Genomic DNA, 23,024 nt, shown 5'->3' on the forward strand with positions numbered 1-23,024 from the left:
CTTAACTACTGATCCACATCTCCAGCCCTTTTAATATTTTATTTTGAGACTAGGTTTCACTAAGTCACTGAGTCTCCAACTGGACATCCTCCTGCCTCAGCCTCCTGAGCCCTGTGATTACAAGCATGTGCCAATGTGCCCAACTGAGAAATAAATAATTTCTATTTTTCTCTATCCACAATTGTTTTGAGTCTCTCTGTTAATGCATTCATACTACCATTCTAACTAATACAACATTAGATCATCACTTGCACAGTTGTGAGTGTTCAGCTGAGGTTGGGGGCCATGATGACCCAAGGACTCCTGGGGAACACTGGGTGACTTTCTCCTCCTGAGCACCAGTACAGAAGAAAAGGCAGGCTTGACCCCGGGCTTGGGTGTTCAAAGGTCAGATGGGGCAGAGGTCAAGGCAGTTAGGGAGCAGAAAAGTTGGGAACCAAGTGATTGAAGGCATCCGTCTTGGGCTGGAGAGGAGAGGTTGAAGAACTTAAGGTGAAAGTTGCTGGGACTGAGAAACTGAGAGGCGGCAGAGATGGGATTGTCCATTGCATGGTTCTAGAAGGTAGTTCTCCATAGAATTATTGGTGTATGTTTCATTGCATTGATCTGACATTTTAGCATCTATTAGTGGATAAAAATATAATTGAAGCCAGGCACAGTGGCATATGCCTGTCATTCTGGTGACTTGAGAGGCTGAGGCAGGAGGATCGCTAGCTGGAGGCCAGACTCAGCAACTTAGTGAGTCCCTAAGCAACTCAGGGAGACCTTGTCTGTAAAGAAAATATAAAAACAAGTGGGGATTGGGCTCAGTGGTAAAGTGCCCCTGGGTTCAATCCATAGTATAAAAATAAAGAGCATGGATTCAACAGTGTGTGTGTGAGTGTGCTGGGGGGGGGGGGTGTTTCTAGAACCTTCTTTGAATTCATAAAAAGTCTTATCTAGGAGCTGTTTTGTAGACTGTGTACTATGTTCCAAAATTAAAATTAAAATAGTAAATATGTGTTCTCCACCTTCATAATGTAAAGTAGTAGAGGGAAAGAGGCAAACATCGACTCAATAATGATGTCAATGATCAGAATAAAATAATTAGATTTAAAAGTCAGACTGAAGAGGACAAAGAAATCACATGGGCATCAGCAATCCCCACAGCTGGATTGGACCTCAGGCGTGTCTTCTCCCTCCTGTGAGCTCGCTTATCTCCGGAAGTTCTGTTTTCCTCTGGATGGGTTTTCTTCATCTGCAAAATGGTAGAATGCCATTTGCTTCCAACAAAGTCTTACTCATTTATTAAGATTCTGAGTAGGTGCCAGGCATTGTGGCACACACCACTAATTCCAGTGGCTTTGGTGGCTCAAGCAGGAGGATTGCAATTTGGAGGCCAGCCTTAGCAACTTAGAAAGGCTGTAAGATACTTAGTGTGACCCAATCTCTAAATAAAATACAAAAATGGGCTGGGGCTGGGGATCAGTGATTTAGAGCCCCTAGTTTCAATCCTGTGTACCAAACAAACACCCAGAAAAATGCTCATTGGGGCCATGCACCGCCTGGGCTCAGCTCCTCAGCCAGGGAGCAAAACTCCAGGGCTCCATCCTTCTGCAATCACACCCCAGAGCGCCGGAAGTACTGTTGCCAGGGAAGTCAATTCAGAGACACAGAGGGAAGTGTGTGGGCGGAGCTCTACCAGCAGGTTGGATGAGCACATGCCTGAGCCAATGGAGAGTGGGGTGTTCCAATATCTTCCAATGGGGCACCGATGGAGGCAGGCTCTTGCGAGCCGCCCTAGTAATGGCTGCTTGGTGACCCCTGGGCCGGGGCAGGGTAGTGATTCCTGCATGGGTTGCACTCCAGCTGACTCCTTGAAGATTGAGGAGGTGGAGAGCATGACAAAGATGCCCCGTATTCCCCCACACAGCCATGAGAATGGGCTGGGGCTTGACAAGAGCGCCCTGGCCAAGCAGGCGACCATGGGGCTCCTTGGCCAGGAGAACACGTGAGGCGGACGGTGGGCGGGGCTAAGGGACGCCGGGATGGGGGGATGGGGGACAGGGGCATGGGGGCATGGAGACCATCCTGGTGTTTGCACCAACTCAGTGTCACTTTGGTTCTCGGAGTTGACCCGGGGCCCTGTCCGCGGAGCCATACTGCGGCCCTTTTTGGGTTTATTCTGAAACAGGGTCTGGCTGAGCTGCTGAGATGGTCTCCACCTTGCAGTCCTCCTGCCTAAGCCTCCAGGTGCCCTGGGATGACAGACCAGCACCACTGCACCCAGACCAAACATCCTTTTACCAGTCAGGTCTGCTTTTGTTAAGTGGGAACTCTACCAAGTCCCAGCACTTACGGTATTTATGATTATTATTATTTTTGCAAAAGAAAATGTCACATCCATTGGCCAACCAGTTTAGAAATGACAGCTGGGGGTTTGCACTCCATTGCCTCTGAGCTGCTGGACTCTAGAGTCATGGCCTGTGACGTCCCTGGAGGCTGAGCAGCTACAAAAACCTGCAATTTATATGAGCTTGTGACTGTGGCCTCAGAACCTCCTATTAACAGAAAGGGCCAAAGAAAAGTCTCTGGTTTCTTGTCTATGTCTCTTTTTGGAGGGTGGGGTGTGCCAGGGATTGAACTCTGGGAGCCCTCTACCCCTGAGCCCCATCCCCAGCCCTATTTTGCATTTTATTTAGAGACAGGGTCTCTCTGTTTTGCTCAGGGCCTCACTTTGGCTGAGGCTGGATTTGAACTGACATCCTCCTGCCTCAGCCTCCTGTGTTCCTGGGATCACAGGTGTGGGCCACTGTGCCAGGCAGTCTTTTCTCTCTCACCTCCACTGTCAGGGCATCCAGAGCAGTGCCTGGAGGGCGCTGGCACCCAGGGTTGGTTGGACGAGTCTGTGAATCATTTGGACCAGGGACTGCATTTTTTTCCCCACTGAAACACAGTAATAGTGACCAGGGATGTGACATCATAGCATCAAAAGCAAGAAGATGGCAGGAAGAGCCATGCTGTGGGCCGGCTTAACTAGTCTTTGTTTAGTGACATGGGTCATATGTGTGTTTAAGAAAAGAATCTGATCTCAAACTCATACTTCTAGAATAAAAATCATCCTTTCCAGAGAGAAGGGAAAGTCCTGAGAGGGGTCTGGTCACTGGGATTGTCCTTGAACTCTTTCAAGTCTCTTTTGCTTGGGAAATGCATCTCTTTTTCTTTTCTTTTTTATTTTTAACCAGTGATTTAACTTGGGGGCACTCAACCACTGAGCCACATCTTTTTCTTGTATTTTATTTAGAGCCAAGGTCTTGCTAAAGTTGCTAAGGGCCTTGCTAAGTTGCTGAGGCTGGCCTCCAACTCATGATCCTCCTGGCTCAACCTCCTGAGCGGTAGGATTATAGGCATGCACCACCACGCCCAGATAAAAATCTGATTCTGGTGGTCCAGGGCCTCGAAAAAATTTGTGACAGGCTGTGGCTCAGTGGTAGACCACTCACCTCACACGTGCAGGACCCTGGGCTCGATCCTCAGCACCATATAAAAATAAATAAGTGAAATAAATGTATTGTGTCCAACTACAACTAAAAAATAAATATTAAAAAAAATAAAAGAAAGATATTTTGTCCATACACCATTAAAAAATATTTAAAAATCTTCTGTGGCATATTATTGGAGGGGGAAAATTGAGTCATCCAGTATTTTTTTGAATGCGAACTTTGCCCACCACTATTTTGGCTACACGCATGATTGACAAATAACAGAAACGCCCTTTTGATCTTCAATGGGCTTCTAGTGTTTTCCGGGCAGAGAACCAGGAAGTCTCCTGATGGCACAAAATGGCTCAGTTGAGTGCTGAGCTTCAAACTGCTGATTTTAAATGCTGGAGTTGGGCAGAGGGTTTGATAATTCCCATTCAGAGTCGGGCTTTCCAGGGGACAAAGGAGGACATATGGTGGAGGTTGTTGGGATCTGAAAGGGGATTGGCCAGATCCTCAGGCTTCCCAGAGCTCCTGGTCTGGGCATGGCTTGTTATCTGGAAGGGCCTCTTGGCACCAGAGAGTAGGAGCCTACGCTCTTTACCAGGGATGGTGGCCCCTGCCTGTCATCTCAGTGACTCTGGAGGCTGAGACAGGAGGATCACATGTTGGAGGCCAGCCTCAGCAATTTCACCAGGCTCTAAGTGACTTAATGTGACCCTGTTCAGAAATAAACAACATTAAGGTCTGAGATGCGTCTTGATGGGTATTGACTGATCAGCTGGGAGCCCTGGGGCAGGCTCCTGACCTTTCAGAAGCAGAAACAGAATCAGCTGTGAAATAAAAGCTTGAATTCTTATTTTGAAGTTCTACATATGGAGTTGCCAGGGTGTGTTGTGTGGTGTCTGATGGTAGATGAAGAAGTTCTGTGTCTGGGGGAAATTTTTTGAGGCTGGAATACCATACAGTGTGCACTTACAGGAACATTAGCTTGTCCAAGTCGTCTTTCATTTTTTCTGGAGGGGGGATTTACTAACAATTGAACCACAAGAATTGAACCCAGGAGCTTTCAACTCCTGAGCCCCATCCTCAGTTTTTTTTTTTACATTTTATTTAGAGACAGGGTCTCACTTAGTTGCTTAGGGCTTCACTTTTGCTGAGGCTGGCCTCCAACTCATGATCCTCCTGCCTCAGCGTCCCAAGCTGCTGGGATGACAGGCCTGCGCCACAGCACCAGCATGATAGCTGTTTCCTTCAGTGCTGTTTCTCTCAGTGTTATTTGGTACTTTTTGTCTTCCAGTGTTGCTCTTAAGAAGTCTGATTTTCAGGGTTGGAACCTTTGTTTCTGGATATTTTGGAGGTACTTTTGGATAGGGCTCCCTCCCCTGATTTTCCTTTCTTAATGTCCACAGCGCTGAGTCTCACTGTTTGGTGTCATTAGTGTGGAAAGTCACCAGCTCTGAACCCCTGAGCTGTGACCTGTTCCCGTTCTCTGTGTGGTCTTTCTGGAAGTCCAGCTGGGTGAGATTAGCTCTGCAGTGATTTTCAACCTGGGCTGGTTTTGCCCTCCAGAAGATCTTTGCCAGTATCTGTAGAGTCGTCTCTTGTGGTTTTCAAAACATGATGGGGAACTCCAGTGTTAGAGGCCAGCGATGCTGCCAAACAACCTGCACTGCAAGGCTGCCCGAAAAAACAGAAGAAAGACTGAGTAATCCTTTTTTGTTGGGGGGGAGGAATACCAGGAATCAAACTCAGGGGTGCTTAACCCCTGAGACCCGTCTTCAGCCTTCAGTCTTCAGCCCTTTTTGTATTTTATTTAGAGACAGGGTCTTGCTGAGTTGCTTATGGCATTGCTAAGTTGCTGAGGCTGGCCTCCAACTAGCCATCCTCCAACCTCAGCCTCCCAAGCTGCTGGGATTATAGGCGTGCACCCAACACCCAGCTCTCAGTTTCCTAATCCATAAAATACAAGTTAGTGGGCTGGGATTGTGGCTCAGTGGTAGAGTGCTCGCCTAGCATGGGCGGGACCTGGTTCGATCCTCAGAACCACATAAAGATAAAGGCATTGTGTTGTGTCCATCTACACCTAAATCAGTTATATCAGTTCAATCACCTATATCAGTTCAATATTCATTCCTAAGAGGAGGGGAGCTTAACTTTATAATGGCTTGATTTTTGAGCATTTTTTTTTAAGATTTAAATTCTTCCCCTAATTTAGGGCTGTAACAAAATTAAACTTGTTTTGAAGAATAAAAATTAAAAATAAATATAAATAATGTAACCCTGTTTAAAAAACAACATAAAAGTCTGTGATGCATCTTGGTGGGTATTGATTGATCAGTTGGGAGGCCTGATAATATTAACATATAAAAAAGATACAAGTTAGACTTTCAAGATGACAGGCTATGAAAAGATTAGTGAGATATATAGAGCTCCATAGGAAAGGGTGGGGATATGTGCCTTTCTTTCATGAGTTTTTTTATAATATCATATTTTTTTTAGTTGTAGCTTTACACAATACCTTTGTTTTATTTATTTATTATTATGTGTTGCTGAGGATGGAACCCAGGGCCCTGCACATGCTCGGGGAGTGCTCCACCACTGAGCCCCAGTCCCAACCCAGCCCCTTCCATGAGCTTTTAATTGGAGAAATCTGGACAGCCATTGAGCCATTCTTAATCAGGTATTGGTCCTATTTGAATGGAAGGGTAATGGTCACCCCTTCAGTATTAGGTCGAGTGAGGCAGGGATGCTGTTCAGTGGGACGTGGTCACTGTTTTGACACTGGAAACTGATAATGGGTGTTAGGGGCTGGGAAAGAACATGGAAGAGACATTCTGGGTAGAAGGTGGACATAAAAAACTAGGCACAGTAGCTCACACCTGTAAACCCAGTAACTCGGGAGGCTGAGGCAGGAGGATCTCAAGGTGGAGGCCAGCCTCAGCAGCTCAGTGAGACTCTGTCTCTAAATAAAAAAATGCTGGGCCTGGGGCTCAGTGGTGGAGCAGCTGCCTGGCACATACAAGGCTCTGGGTTCCATTCCCAGAACCAGCAAAATAAAACAGGTGAGAAGAGCTGCCTGTGGCCTCCCCTGGTTCATATGGTGTTGGAATCACATCCCTCTGTGTTCTGTTCTAGACATTTTCCCTTTGCTATTAGAACACATGCTTTGGGCTTGCCAACTCAGGTCCCTAAGCATTCAGGCAGTGAGGTAAGCAAAGTGACTGGCTCAAGCCCAAGGATGTGGTGTTTTTTTCACTAAAAGAGGGCCACTGGTTCCAGACCTGGTTACTCAAAAGAAGCCAAATAGTTGGATTTCTACATGAAAGTTCCTAGTCAAAAAATGGCAAGAGTCAGGCACAGTGGCACATGCCTTTAATCCCAGTGGCTGGCTCGGGAGGCTGAGACAAGAGGATAGTAAGTTTGAGGCCAGCCTCAACAAAAGTGAGGCCCTCAGCAATTCAGGGAGACCCTGTCTCTAAATAAATACCCAATAGGGCTAGGGATGGGGCTCAGGGTTTGAGGGCCCCTGGGTTCAATTCCCCCAAAAAAAGCCAAGTTTAAAGGCACATATAAGACTATGTGGTCCCAACCAAACCATCCTGTGGGCAGCTTGTTGACTCCTTGTAATCTAGGCAGTATTTTAATTTGCCAGATGAGGCCATCCAGCATTAGCACTACTGTGTGCTCAAGACCACACTGGAAAACACGGAGAATATCAAAACTAGAACCAGCCTCTGCCGCACGGGCTAGTGGATTTTGCCCAACAGTGTTCACTGATCGTCCCCCAGGTCAGCTGCTCAGAGGTGAAACCAAAAGGGTATTGAAAAAAAATCTGGGCCATCTTTGAAGAAATAGCTCCACTTTGCCTTGTCCCAGCATCCTGGGAGGCTGAGGAAGGAGGATCAAAAGTTGGAGGCCAGCCTCAGCAACTAAGTGAGGCCCTCAGAAATTCAGGAGGCTCTGTGGGGCCTGACCTCATTCTCATTTCAGAGATGAGGAAGGATGGAATGGCACTCAGAGGCTATGGCATTTCCCAGTCCTGGGCCCACATGAGAGCATTTGCTTTTCATAACTTGGTATTTGATGAGACGTCTGTTCAATCTGGTCTCTTTAGCATCTGCCAACCAAAGTTAGGGTACTGAGCATCAATTTATAGTTGACCAAAGGGCATGGTCAGGGGGAGCTTGTGCAGACCAACCCACTGCTTCCAGATTTGGCCTCACTTATCATCCACTATTTGCTGGCCTTTTAACATTAAATGAAGGTCATGTAATAAATCCTTCCTGATTTGTTAGTGTTATTTATTTATTTATTTGGTCCCAGGGATTGATCCCAGGGGTGCTTAACCCCTGAGACCCATCCACAATTTTTTTTTATATTTTATTTAGAGACAATGTCTCACTGAGTTGCTCAGGGCCTTTCTAAGTGGCTGAAGCTGGCCTCCACCTTGCCATCCTTCTGCCTCAGCCTCCTGAGTCTCAGGGATCACAAGTGTGTGACACCATGTTCAGCCTCTTGAATAAATTTTTTTATAGATAGTTTGAATTATGTTTTCAAGACTGTAAAATGAAAACCTTTTCTTTCTTGCCTTTGTAGACAGCCCTGGCCCCTGCAATTGCTCAGGAGCTGGGGAGTAAACTGCCTTTCTGCCCCATGGTGGGGAGCAAAGTTTACTCCGTGGAGATCAAGAAGACAGAGGTGCTGATGAAGTACTTCCTCAGGGCCATCGTGAGTGTCATGTCGGAGTGACAGATGGTTGTTGCTTCTCCAGTGCTTTGAATCCTTTCATCTTAAAAATGCTTCTGTGGTGTGTTGATTGTACTGCTTGTGTTCTTTTGGTGCTGATGACAAGACAGGCAAGAGCAGCCAGCCATCCCAGCAGCTTGGGAGGCTTAGGTAGGAGGATCAGAAGTCAGAGACCAGCCTCAGCAACTTAGTGAGGCCCTGAGCAACTCAGCGAGACTCTGTCTCTAAATAAAATATAAAAAGGGCTGGGGATGGGGCTTGGTGGTCAAGGGCCCCTGAGTTCCATCCCTGGTACCCAAATACATAAATAAATAAATAAGTACATAAATAAATAAATAAATAAATAAGTACATAAATAAATAAGACTACAAAGTCTACTTGGGGAGCTTTTGATTTAATGCTGAAGGAAAGAGAATGCAGTGGAAGTGTGCAGCGTTTGGAAGTGGGGAGATGTCATGGGACCCTGTTTTTCCTTCCACAGCCATCTGATTTCCTTGTGACTGGCACTCTGTCTTACTGCAGTGCCTCTCTGGGGGACTGACTCTGCCCCTTGATCTTCCCCAACAGGTCCCCGTAAGCACTCAACTATGGGGCTCTTGCTTTCTCTCTCTCCCCCCCGTCTCTCTCTCTCTCTGTCTCTGTCTCTCTCTCTTTTGGGACCATAGCTGCTGAGCCACCCCCAGCCCCTGTATAACACTAATGCTGAACTGAAGAGTTCTAATTCTGAACTGTGTGCAGAAGCTAAGCTTTGTGTCACATTGAACTTAGGCTTTTTATTTTTAATTTTTGGTACCAGATATAGCACCCAGAGGCATTTAACCCCTGAGCCCTGTCCTCAGCCCTTTTTATATTTTCTTTAAAGACAAAGTCTTGCCGAGTTGCTGAGACCTTGTACAACCACACCTGGGTTTTATGTTTAAATTTTTTCTCTCCATTGTTTTTCCTTCATTTCTCATTTTCCCTTTTTATTTCCTATTTTCAGGGTCTCACTATGTTTCCCAGGCAGTCCTGGAACTCCTGGGTTCAAACCATCCTCTTACCTCAGTATGCTGAGTAACTATGGCTACAGATGTGTGCTATTATGCCTGGCTTACTTTTCCTTATTTAAACATGTGACAGTGATTTTATTTAACTCATTAATTAAACATATGAACAATATTCCAGCAGCTCAGGAGGCTGAGGCAGGAGGCTCACAAGTTGGAGGCCAGCCTCAGCAACTTAGCCAGACCCTTAGCAACTAAGTGAGACCTTGTCTCTAAATAAAATATAAAAAGGGCTGGGGATGGGGCTCAGGGGTTGATGGCTCCTGAATTCCATTCCTGGTACCAAAAAGAACCAAAAAAAGTGTAACCAGTAAGGTAGGACAACCTTTCAAATTCCTGAATATTATTATTTTTAAGATCTTAAATTTAAAAAAACCCACCATTTTTCTAGGTTGGGGCAGGGGCTCAGTGGTAGAGCACCCACCTAGCATGTGTGGGGCCCTGGGTTCAATCCTCAGCACCTCATAAAAATAAGAATAAAAATAAAATAAATGTATTGTGCTCATCTGTAACTAAAAAAAATAATTTAAAAAAAAAACATTTTTTTGTGAGACAGAAACGTGATAAAACTGGCCTTCACACAGTTGCTTGTGTTGGAATTGCTCAGCGGGAATTAAAATGCTTTAAAATTTGAAAAAGTAGAGATCACCAGGGTCCTTGGTTGGGAGTGGCCCCTGGGGTGGGGTGGGTAGGGGACACAGCAGGGGCTTTTGAGGGCAGCAGTTGAAGAGAAATTTCTAGATCCTGCCACAGAGTGAAAGAGCAGGCTGTGACCTCCCCTCAGACATGAGCCTGCTGTTCCCACACATTTGACTTCCTGCAAAGCTAAAGAGGGATGGAGAGAAGGTCATCTGTCCCCGATTGTGTCACTCCCTTGACATGATAAAGGTCCCTTTCAGGGACTTAGAAGCCTAAACCAGCAGATGAAACCCATGTCCTCTGTTCTGTTGTGGCTAGAGACACCACCCTCAGTTCGCCCCCTGGCCCACAGCTGGGCCCACTGTCCACAGGTTCTTCCTCTGTCTGCTGGTCACCACCAAGAAACTTCTAGAAAAATATGAGTAGCTGAGAGACAGGGATGCCTTTCTTCCCCTCCTGGGGAAATTTCATGTCGCTGTCCCCTCACAATGAATATGGGCAGACATTCCATTTGGAGAAATTTCCTCTTTGCAGAATAGAAAAGTTTCTATTAAAAAATGAAAGTAGACTTGAAAGCCAAGAATTTTCCAAGCAGGACAGAGTTTTCTGATACCTTCATGTTGTCTGGGAAATTTCTTTTCTTTTTTTTTTTTTTTTTTTGTACCAGGGATTGAATCCAGGGGCCCTCGACCTCTGAGCCCCATCCCTAGCCCTATTTTGCATTTGATTTAGAGACAGACTCTCCCTGAGTTGCTCAGGGCCTCAGTGTTGTGGAGGCTAGCCTCTAACCAATGATCCACCAGCCTCAGCCTCCAGAGCTGCTGGGACTTGGGGTGTGCACAGCTTCTCCGGACTTTGTTTGAGAAGTTTGTCTTGGGGTTCAGGAGCTGGAAATTTGTTTCATCAAACACAGAATGAGGCTTCTCTTTTGGGTGTTTTCCAAAAGCCCCATTTATAGGCTCTCAGGTGGATCCCAGGCAGAGGAAAGCTTACCCTTAGCTTCCAGTCTTGAGTGTCCCTGTCCTTGTTGGGTTTCTGAAGAAGAGAAGGCAAGGGATGGCGTGATAAGATAATGCCCCCCTTGAACAGTGGGAAGTGGCCTGAGTGTCTGATCCTGTGGCCATGTGTCTCTGCCTTTGGGACATTTCCATATCAGCTCAATGGTGGCCTGAAAGCAGAAGTCCTCTGTGACCTCCCCATTTGTCAGGAGAGCAGCGACCCTCAGCTCTTCTATTTTTTTTTTTTTTTTGAGGCGGGGCACCAGGGATTGAACCTGTGGCACCTAAGCACGGAGCCACCTCCCAGACCTTTTTTGAATTTATTAAGAGACAGGGTCACATTGAGCTTATCAGGGCCTCACTGGGTTGCTGAGGCTGGCCTCCAGCTTGCCCTCCTGCCTCGCCATCCTGAGCTGGGATGAAAGGCATTGGCCACCGCTCCCTGCAGTGTTGCTCTCCAGCCATGATGGTGTCACTGGGTTGTACTGTAAGGTGACTTGTCAGTTCTTGTGCTGTGGCAGTTTTAGGTACTAAGGTTGTTGGTGGGGAGGAGATGGATGTGAAGAGAAGGATGGTCCCATTTCTCACTGTGTCCCCGTCGGCCATCCCTCCCAGAGCTGCGGATAAAGGAGGCCAAGCAGGTCTATGAGGGGAGGTGACGGAGCTGACGCCATGTGGGACCGAGAACCCCATGGGCGGCTACGGCAAGACCATCAGCCACTTGATAATAGGGCTCAAGACAGCCAAGGGCATCAAGCAGATCAAGGGGAGTCTTTCCTGAGCCCTGTCCTCAGCACTGTGGCACCGGGCAGGTGGTGTGACCTCTGTGTCCCTGTTTCCTTGCCCTCTGCACTGTCAATGCCATATGGGACACTCAGGATAACATCGTGTAGTACAAAGGGACACCTCGTAGAGGGCATGGATGTAGTTCCCTTCATGAGGTAGCTCTTTCTTTTCTTATTACTCCTGGGAGTTGTGTGATTAAGAAATTTTTTCTGGGGGCGGGGTGCGGGCACCAGGGGGCGGAGGACCTGGGGAGGCGGGAGGCGGGAGGCGGGAGGCGGGAGGCTCCGGGGCTGTTTAAGCGGCCTCCCTCGCGCCCCCAGCCGCCCGATCTGGCCCCGGCCCTGTCCCGACCTCCAGCGTGGCCCACTCCGGCCCAGCGGCTCCACCGGGCACGCAGGCGGCCTCTGGAGCAGCCCAAGCCCATGAGGGCCGCGCGCCCTGCCGCCGGTGCTGAGGAGATGGAGCTCCTGGCCCCCGAGGAGGAGCGGAGGATCAATGCGGTTCAAGAATCGATTCCAGCATTGCATGAACCATCGGGCTCCAGCCAATGGCCGCTACAAACCAACTTGCTATGAACATGCTGCTAACTGTTACACACATGCATTCCTCATTGTTCTGGCCATTGTGGGCAGTGCCCTCCTCCATCGGCTGTCTGATGACTGCTGGGAAAAGATAAAAGCATGGATTTATGGGATGGGCCTTTGTGCCCTCTTCATCGTTTCCACAGTATTTCACATTGTATCATGGAAAAAGAGTCACTTAAGAACAGTGGAGCATTGTTTTCACATGTGTGATAGAATGGTTATTTATTTCTTCATTGCAGCATCTTATACTCCATGGTTAAATCTCCGTGAACTTGGACCCCTGGCATCTCATATGCGTTGGTTTATCTGGCTCATGGCAGCTGGAGGAACCATTTATGTATTTCTCTATCATGAAAAGTACAAAGTGGTTGAGCTCTTTTTCTATCTCACAATGGGATTTTCTCCTGCCTTGGTGGTGACGTCAATGAATAACACCGGCGGACTTCAGGAACTTGCCTATGGGGGCTTAATTTATTGCTTGGGAGTTGTGTTCTTCAAGAGTGATGGCATCATTCCCTTTGCCCACGCCATCTGGCACCTCTTTGTGGCCACAGCAGCTGCCGTGCACTACTACGCCATTTGGAAATACTTATACCGAAGTCCTACAGACTTTATTCGACATTTATGACCAGTCTGGACTAGGTCTCCAAACAGTATTATCTCAACTGTGGCACTTGGGAGTGGGGTAAGAGCTGAAAATTGCACAGGGAAAAAAAAAGCAATGCACTGACTTTCTTTATATCCTTTGAATACAATTACTGTGAAAGGTTAAAAGCTGTGTTCTGGATTTCCCCCCTCACAGCAAACAAATAAGGCAGTGAGTTCATTATTCATTCCATTCCACTATCATGAAGGACTCTGGAGAGACTTTGGCCAACTGATGTTTACAAACCAGAATTTTGTATTTTAATTTTACAGATTTTACTACATGATTTTTCTAAATTAGTAGGTCACGTTATAAAAGTCAGTGCAATAACAAAACTTCCTTTTTAAGAAAAAATGTTCTTTCTATCACTTTCCCATTCACTGTGTAAAGAATCATGAACAGAACTTACACTACTTTTTACCATGTTTCATCTTGGCATAACATGGATATTTTTTAAATAGAAACTTTAGTTTTTTGTAAATTTTTTAAAAATATTTCATTGACCTGCATCTCTGCGGCTCCTCATTCATGTTGTGAATTTTTGCTGCAAGCAGTCAACATTCCACAAATGAACAAACATTATACCTCTTCTGATAGTTGTATGAAGTGTGGAAAAATTGCCAATTTTTAAAAACTGCAGTTTTCCAAACTTTTCTGCCAACCTCTGACTCTGAATTCAGTACTGCTTTGGGCCATACACTTGACACAGTTTGGCTTACCAGTGATGGAAAAGCATTTTGATATCATTAACTTTTTCAAAAGATCCAACTTTTCTCTATGCCTTTGCCATGTTTTCTTCAGGGTCTCTTTCAACAGTGGATGAGTATTCTGTGTATTATGCTAGTATTGTTGGGCTGGCCATCCGCTGAAAACTTCTCAAGAGCATTATGAATTACAGTGAAGAGTGGTATTGCCTGTTCTGTGCCCAACAGGTTAGGTCACTGTCACTTAGCTTATAGTATCAGTTTGATATTCATTTTAAATTGTGAAATCAGATTATAAATTCACATTTCTGCCTTTCCTCTGCATCTCCCGATATACTTTTTTTTTTAACTACAAAAATATTTAAAGCATTGTTTGACAGGTAGAAACTTGTATCTGTAGTCCATGAGTTATATCCTGGCTCAATGGAGTAGTATTTATATATTATTTTTGTTTTTCTTCAGTGTGTTGTATTACAGCTAATGTGTTAGTTGCTTTGTTGGTTAACCTCTCTTGTTGGTGTTGTAAGAAATGAAATAACCTTGCCCTTAGTTTGGGTGCCAATACTGCCTATTTTCTAGCAATGCACTTGCTCAGTGGAATTGTTGAATTGATAATTAGCTTATTAATTCAAATTTTGTACTGATGTAGCTTTAAAAGAGAGTTTATTTTGTGTGTATGTTTAGAACTCTATGATTTTTCTAAATTATAGGGGAATAGAACTGATGTTTGCCAATGAGTTCTTAATTAGGCAAGGTACCCAGCGACATCACCACCCAGACCACCTCTATCTGCATGATTCTGAACATCTGGATGCCTGTTGTTTTACTGTGTATATTTTATGTTTAACAAATGAACTTTTATAGATTGATTTAAAAATCTGCTTAAAAGTTACACTGTCAAAAACCACTAAAATGTATGTAAACATTGTGCTGTAGATTAGAATAAAATTGTTACTTGGATTAAAAAAAAAAGAAATTTTTTCTGCCATCTCATCTGCCACATGATGACTATTGGCCACCCAGTCACAGTGGAGCACGCCTGTAATCCCAGCCACTCAGGAGGCTAAGTCAGGAGGATCACAAGGTGATGCCAGCCTCATCAATTTAGTCAAGGCCCTGAGCAGCTCAGGGAGACCCTGTCTCCAAATAAAATAAAAAATGGGGCTGGGGATGGGGCTCAAGGGTAAGTCACCCCTGGTTTCAATTCCCAGTACTGCCCCCTCACCTCCCAAAAAAGTCAAAGTGGACATTATTTTGTTTTCTTTTTTCTTTCTTTTTCATAATATTTTTACTCATCCACTGTTTTTATGATTGACTCACACTAGCTCTGTACCTGTCTTCTGCTACATAGCCAGGTACCCTGCTGCAGGCTTGGGGAAGTATTTTACCTGTGGCTCCTCGCAGCTGTGTGCCTGTGTGTGCAGATGCCATGAATCTCATTTCCCTGTTTTCCATATCAACTCTTGAGGTTCAGAAAGAGGCTTCACAGTCATCCTGTGTCCAGTGCTGGCTGAGGGCCAGGGTGACTGTGAGTCCCTTGGCGCTCTGTGACCCCTGTGAGTCCTCTGAGCTCTCTGTGGCTCAGTTTTTCATCACTAGACCACTCTCCATCCATCATAGAATCTCTCCATCTTTTCCCCTTGTATAATTTGATGGTTCTTTGATTCTCTGAGGTGGTTTCTGGGTCAATGCTTTATGGAGATCATGAAAATGTCACTTCTTCCAAGGGCTATTTTTCTGTTTTCTAAAGGGGCCTTAATCTCAGGAGCTTGGCTCTGCAAACCTCTCTCTCTCTCTCTCTCTCTCTCTCTCTCTCTCTCTCTATATATATATATATATATATATATATATATATATATATATATATATATATATATATATATATATATATATAATTACTCACCACATCCCCTCCACCTTGGATTAATGAAGTTCTGAGAAGGTGGAACCTTCTCAGGAATGACACCTTGAGCCAGTTCATCTGGTAAATCAACCCTATGAATGTGCCTGAGAAGAAAAGATAAAATTTGTCCTCTTCCACATAGGAGAGAGGAAACAGGAACACAGTGGAAATTTGAGACATCCATCAGTCTGCATCATCCAGCTTCTGGAAAAAAATAGCCTAAGGCCTCGTGTCACCCATAAATTACCACCTAAAAGAGCCTGGGCCCCCTGCTCCAGTGAGTCCCCTGGATGCTCCTTTATCAGGAGTAAAAAGAAAGGGATTCAACTCAGGGGTTCTTGACCCCTGAGCCCCGTCCCCAGCCCTATTCTGTATTTTGTTCAGAGACATGGTCTCAACTGAGTTGCTCAGGGCCTTACTAAGTCACACTCTCGGGGTTTTCTGTCTTTCTGGTTCAACAGGAGATGGGCCTGGGCCTGCTCAGCGCAGGTGGCAGGAGGGCCACTTCCACCCCAGCAGTTGAGGGCCATGGGGACAAGTCCTCGAGAATGCATGCTGGGGTAGGAATTAGAAAAGAACCCTGTGGTCCAAGTGTCTCAGGATGGCTAGAGCCAGAAGTGACCCCCCAGTTCCCCATACTGGCTGCTGAGTGGCAGACAGTGGGAAATTCAGTGGCTCTCAATGAAGAAGCCCTGGCTCAGGAGCTAGGGGACACAGTACCAGGCCACCCCTGGGTCCCTGCCACTGGCTGTTCCCTTGCCCATGAAATCCGAGTGAATGGCACAGGCTCATGGGCAGCATTCTTTGGTCCCCCCAAGTCCCCTGATGTGACCGAACAAGATCAGGGTGAAAGTGCTTCCTGCAGCCTTGAGGGCAGCTGGTGTCAGCCTGTCCAGCTTCTGGGGGAGCTCAGGGCACCCTGGGTGGCATTGGGGACCAGGGGTTCTGCAGCCACCACCTGATAGTGTAGAAGTCCCCTCTCCAGGTCCCCTTACTTGATCTCCTCACTGGGTCCCCATCACTGGGTCCCCTCACTGGGTCCCCTATCTGGGTCCTGCCTGGCTGGCTGAGGGTGCTGCTCTGTCCACCCTGAGCCCCAGAGAAAGTTCCATGGGAAGGTGGCTCTGACCCGAGAACCTGCCTGTGGGGATGGAGCCCCGTGGTCTCCAGAACAGGACCCTGGTGCTCAGTCCCGGGGTCATGGTCGAGCAGCACTGAGGGATGTGACCTTGCCCCCCAAGCCCAGGAGCAGGGGCTGTTACCTGGTGTCCAGGGAGCACGCAGCCCAGAAGCAGGCTGGGCTGTGACCAAGGCTGGACTGGGTCAGGAGCTGGGGCTCTGGGCAAAAAGGGATTGTGGTGGGGGCGGAGGAGTATCTGGGACATGGGCACACTGTGGGTGACTCCTGACCTGCTGCTGACAGGCTGCTCCCCAGGGGACCTTCCAGCTCCCTGACCTGCTGACCCTCGTCTGACTCTGGGGCCCATGAGGGACAGGGGGAGAAGGTACAGTGTTGGATGAGGGCTTCTTCTCCTGACTTTCCACATGGGTGCTCTGGGGCAGTGGAACATCTTGATGTGTTGAGAGCCCATGGGGCTGTCCTGACTCGGGGACCTTCCCAGGCCAGAGCCAGAAAGTGTCCACCCAAGCAGCTCCTGGCTTCAAGGCCCAACCCCACCCAATGCATTTAGAGACAGTGTCTCACTGAGCTGCTTATTTAGTACCTCACTTTTGCTGAGGCTGGCCTCCAGCTACAATCCTCCTGCCTCAGCCTCCCAAGCTGCTGAGATGACAGGCGTGGGCCTGTGCAGTATCCAGTCTTTTTAAAAATCTTAGATGATGAGTCTGGACAGCAGCCTTGACCTCCTCATTTCCTTCTGTGTGGGGCTAAGGAGGAAGATCAGCAGCTACTGTGCCAGGCCAGCTCCAGGTCATAGGCATCAGGCCATAGGCAGTGGTGTGGCCTGGTCCCAGTGGGAGCCTGTGGCCTAGTCCCAAGTGAGGCTTTGAAGAGCAGCCCTCTGGATATGCAGCTCCTACACCCTGGAAAATTCCAGTAGCACTTAGTGTGTCCACAAAACCACAAAAATGTCACCATAGTCGGTTTTAGAATGCTGCCACCCCTGTCCCCATCAGCTGTCCACAGCCCCTCTGCTGCTGTGGCCTGTCCATCACCCCGACCTCAGGCAGCGGAAGGCTGATTTCTGTCCCTTAGCCTTATGTGGTTGTGTGAGTGGTGTGACTGACAGGCTTCACCCCTGTCCTCCAGGCTCTTGAATCTCCTGTGGCTGAGGAGCACCCATTGTGTGGGGCCTTCACCAGCTCATGGATCTGTGCACTCATCAGTGCTGAGAGCCATAGCCAAGTAGGAATAACGCATGGCATTTTTGGTTGAAAGGTGACCCTGCTCAGGGATTAGGGTGGCTCCAGGTTTAGGGTGGATCCTGCTGGATTAGGGTGGCTCCGGGTTTAGGGTGGATCCTGCTGGGAATAGGGCATATCCTGCTGCCTCAGGCGCCCACTCCTTGAGTTCCCATTGAGTTCTCAAGGGGTTCTGAGAGAATTGGTATGCAGAGCCTGGTGGAGGGAGTGTATTTTCCCAGAACGTGCGTGTAGAGTGCCGGTGAGAGTTCGGGAATAAAAAGTTGCTGTTTGACTCTAAAAGGCTGTGTGGTGGCTCGGTTATTTTGTGCTCAGCCAGACTGCGGCATATCAGCTCGAACCCATCGGGGGATTTGGCTGTGGGAGTAATACTGTCGCAGATGTGTGGGGACTGCGGTTTTTTTCTTTTGGATCTGTGTGGAGGAGTGGAGCTGCTGTATCACATGGCACCTTTGACCTTCCAAGGAACTGCCAATAGGATGGCTTTATTGCCACACTTCTACCAGTAATGTCTGGATGTCTTGGTTTTTCCACCTGCCACTTGACATCTTTAACTGTCCACCGTAGATGTCCTTGTGGGTGTGGGGTGGCCTATCACTTGATTTGCATTTGCCAAGGGCCAGTGAGACTGCATTTTTTGTGTTTTACTGGCTATTTGTATATCTTTGTAGAAATATCTGTTTTTATCCTTGACCCTTTTTTATTATGTTATCTTTTTATTATTGAATTGTAAGAGCTCTTTATATATTGAGGATACTAGACCTTTTCCACGTGTGTGATTTGTGAGTATTTTTTTTATTCTTTGAGTTGTCTTTTCAGTGTTTGAACAGGGTTTTTGACATTAACGAGATTTGAATTTTGATTTAAAGCTCCAGTTGATTGTCCTGGAGGTATATGTGGCTCAGTGTTAGAGTGCTTGCCTAGTGTGCCCAAGGCCCTGGGTTCCACATCCAGCATCACATCCACATACAAAAATCAAAGAATTGCAGTTTATCTGCTTTTTCTTTTGTGTTTTTGGCCTCATATTTAAGATATCATTGTCCATCCAGGAGCAGTGGCACACACCTGTAATTTCAGAGTCTGAGGAGGCTGAGGAGGCTGAGACAGGAGGATCACGAGTTGGAGGCCAGCCTCAGCAAGGACCTAAGCAACCCAGCAAGATCCTGTCTCTAAACAAAAATTAAAAGGGCTGGATCTGGGGCTCTGTGGTGGAGCCTCCCAGCCCCAAACAAAATCAATAAAATAGGGGTTCTTGGGGGCCGTATCCTCCTGTGCTGAAATTACAAGCATGCACCACTGTGCCTGGGGCCCGGTCACTGTTGATCATGTTCTTTCTCCTCTGAAGGATGATTAAGATCCTAGCCCAGATGGAGGGTATCCACATCAGTGAGAAGGCACTAAACAACCTGGAGGAGATTGGCACCAAGATTGGCACCACTCTGAGGTGAGGCGGTGGCCTCCTGGACCCAGGTGGAGGCTGCACAGGGCTCAGGCTATCTCTGGGCTTCCAGGTGTGACAAGTCCTGGGACATCCCAGAGAAGCTACCTAGCTTAGACTGCTGAGCGTCTGAGGTTGGTTGTGAAAGATAGATTGATGAGAGAGGTCCCCTTGTCCTGCCGCTGACACTCCCTCTGCAGGAGGTCACCAACTCTGTCACCATCCTCTGGGACAGGAGATGGACAGAACCAGAACCTAGGCTCCCTGGGAGACTCGTCAGCACAGCCTCTCCCCTGGCCCCTGGCCCCTTGCTCCTGTCCAGATGCATGAGGACAGTGGGCTCTCCAGACCAGGAAGGGAGTCCCCTACAGTCCATGAGGCCCTGTGACCCATTTTCTTACCCCCACATGTCCCTTGGTTCCAGCTGAGCCTACAACTGAAGCCTCCTGTGTGGTGGCTTCACTGAATTTTAACCTCTCTTAGCTGGAGACCCACAGGGACGGGGCCTTGATTCTGTTGATTTATTGTGACATTGGGCTAAGGAGCAAATCCAGGGACTTGCAAGTGCTAGGCAGGTGCCCTACCACTGAATCCTGTCCCCAGCCCTCTTTTGCATTTTATTTAGAGATAGGATCTCTCTGAGTTGCTCAGGACTCCCTAAATTGCTGAGGCTGGCCTCCAAATTGCCATCCTCCTGTCTCAGCCTCCAGAGCCTTTGGGAAGCCACTGTGCCTGGCTTGAGGAATTTCTAGACTAGGGTTAAGATGTGAGGACCAGGACTTATGTCACACTGGTGGCCTTCCTGATGGGGCTGTGACTGTGATGTTCCCAGTTGTGGAAGCTCTCTCCTTTGCTGGCTCCACAACAACCAGCCAGAGCCTGCAGGGGGTCCATCTGGCAGAGTCCTGCTGCCCGTGGACCTGAGGGGGGACCTCTGGGCCTGGCTGGACTCCTGGCCCAACTGTCCACTGCAGGTTCTTGGTGCAGCTATTGACTCCAGCCAACATGCTGGCTAAGATCAACGGGAAGGACAGCATCAAACAAGAGCCCATGGAGGAGACCAGCAAGCTGTTCATGACGCCAAATCCTCAGCCAAGATCCTGGATGACCAGCAGGACAAGTCCATTAAGGGACCTGGGAGGCTCTCCATGGAGACTGCGTCCCCATGAAGGCAGCGTGCACCACCTGGGCCGGGCCTCCCCTCTCCCATGAGCTCTGCGGTGTGGTTAGTTCTGTCTGAAGAGTTTTTTGTTTTAAATTATAACTATTTGGGGATTGTTTTGCTGGAATCCTCCCTCCCCTGAAGTGCTTTCAAATAATGTCTTAAATGTTATTTGGACACCACCCCTCCCCCTCCATCTCCCTCCCTTCCTCCCTCTCTCTCCCTCTTTTAATCTTTTTTTTTTTTTTTTAGGGGCAAGGAATAACTAGGATTAAACCCAAGGACATTTTTATTCAGAGACAGGGTCTCACTGAGTTTAACAGGGCCTTGCTGAGTTGCAGAGGCTGGCCTCCAAACTGCGATCCTCCTGCCTCAGAATTCCAAGCCACTGGGATGACAGGCGTGTGCCACCATACCCAGTTGGCCATATCTTAATTATCTACTATTGTTATACATATTTCTTCCAACATGGCTTGGGCTCAAGGCCAAAGGTGTGGGTTCTGGGCACTATCCCCAGGAAGGGTGCCTCTGTGTTTTCCACTGTGTGCTGTTGAGATTTCTCTGAGGTCAGGCCCTGGGACAAGCTCACTTGTCACAGGGAACAGTGGGGTCCAGGGTGAATCCTAAGCTTTACCTCCACCTCTGTACATAATCTCCTCATCCACTCTGTCCCATGTCCCCACACCCTGGCTGCTGAGGTCCTGCCCATGTGGGGGATGCCTCTGTGTGCTCATGCACACTGTGCTCGGCCTATTGGGAAGGAACCTTCTGGTATGGCCAGCTGTCAGGGACTGCCCCCTCCCACTCACTCAGTGGCCCTCTAACCCTGAAATGGTCAGTGATGGGGATATGCTAAAGGGACCAGGAGCCAACAGAAGGCTCTCAATGGCCCAGCAGGACCAACCTGAGCAACCAGAGAGAGTCGTTCTGGGTTTTAACCCAGTGCGCAGTGATGTGAGTCACACTGACATCACAGGAACTTGGTCAACACAGGGGGCTGGGCTCGGCCACCTGTGGGCTCCAAGTCAATGAGGTAAATGTGTAGCCCAGGAAGCCAAGCCCATGATGCTGCCCTCCACAGGTAGACAGGAGAGGAGGGACCATGTGGGTGTGAAGCGTCCCCTCGAACGAGTCAGGAGGTGTTGGTCAATGCCAACTGGAAGTGTCCGCAGCAAGAGCCTTGACAGACACAGGGTACGGTGGACTCCCCACACCCAGGGTCCCAGTCAGGCAATGAGCTCAGCTGAGGGACATAAGCACAGTACCTGAAAAGTCCTCCCTCAAACTGCTGAGGTCACCCAGAACAAGGGAAATTGAAGAAAAGGTTACATCCCAGAGAAGCCTCTAGTGATGAAACAACAAGGTCCATGGCTGGGATTTTATGACAGAAAAAGGGGCATCAGGTAAAACGGAAGGTGGTGGGTGCAGGTGGTGATGGTGCAACTATAAAACATGATGGGTGACACACAGGAACACACTGCTACTGTCACACTGCTCTGCAAGTCTAAAACTGTTCTAAAATTCTAAGTTGCCCAGGGCCTCACATGGTCGTCAAAAGTTCCAAGAAGTCGTGTGCAGTGGGGTCGGCCTGTCATCCCAGCACCTCCAGAGGCTGAGGCAGGAGGATTGCAATTGGAGGCCAGCCTCAACAATTTAGGAAGGCCCTAAGCAACTCAGGGAGACCTTGTCTCTAAATAGAATATAAAATAAGACTGAGGATGCAGCTCAGAGGTTGAGTGACCCTGGGTTCAATCCCTGATACCCCCCAAAAGATGGAAGCCAACTGGCCATGAGAGCCCAGAGCGCCCTGGTCCGCACCCCTCCCTTGGTGCTTGGAACTGGCCTCACTAGAGTCCTGGGTATTTGGAGGTTGTGGTCTTTAGATCTGACCTCTAAGGGCAGGTTTCACCCTGGCCCCACCTCTGACCCAGGCCCCAACCTTTCCCAGGAACAGGCCAGAGGCTGCAGTGACAGCAGGCTCCAGCTGTGGGTTGGGACAGAGATGCCCTGGTGACCAGAGGGGTCTTCTCATTCCTGCTCCACAGGTGTTGGGGAGGTGGCCAGCTGGCTCTGGGCAGAGGTGCCCCTGGGTGGGCAGGTGGGGTGGCTGAAGGGCCTGATGACCACATTCATCTCCCAAAGGAAGTTTTGACCAGTGACAGGCAGTGTCTCCATCCATGATGGGCAGGACACAACCCAGGCAGGAGCAGGGGATTTGTCACATCTTATTGCAGCGACATGCCATCTAGCGACCATGACAGCACCCCCATTTTTGGTGCCATTTCAGCTTGAGCCTGAAAAATGATTGTGATGTTTAGGTGAAGGGGGGGGGGCTGGTCCCCGGAAGTGGTTGAGGTGGTCACAGCTGGGCCCAGGCTCTGGGGTGCCTCCCAGCATGGGATCGGGTGGCCCATCAATCCCAGCTTCCTGCCCACTCTCAGGGGTCTCAGTGGGAGTGGGAACCCAGAACAGGAAGGGCTTTTTTTTTTGTTGTTTTGGCACCTGGGACCAAACCCAGTGTCCCTTACC

At 48.2% G+C, this 23,024-nt stretch overlaps 2 pseudogenes; both read left to right on the top strand.

Moving 5' to 3' along the window:
• Positions 1 to 1,535: 1,535 nt before the first annotated feature.
• Positions 1,536 to 20,502, top strand: LOC143387304 (ruvB-like 1; annotated as a pseudogene).
• LOC143387294 (monocyte to macrophage differentiation factor pseudogene) lies at positions 12,172 to 12,980 on the top strand (annotated as a pseudogene).
• Positions 20,503 to 23,024: the final 2,522 nt, after the last annotated feature.

Source organism: Callospermophilus lateralis, unplaced genomic scaffold (genome assembly GCF_048772815.1).
Source record: "Callospermophilus lateralis isolate mCalLat2 unplaced genomic scaffold, mCalLat2.hap1 Scaffold_127, whole genome shotgun sequence".
Taxonomy (NCBI): Eukaryota; Metazoa; Chordata; class Mammalia; order Rodentia; family Sciuridae; genus Callospermophilus; species Callospermophilus lateralis.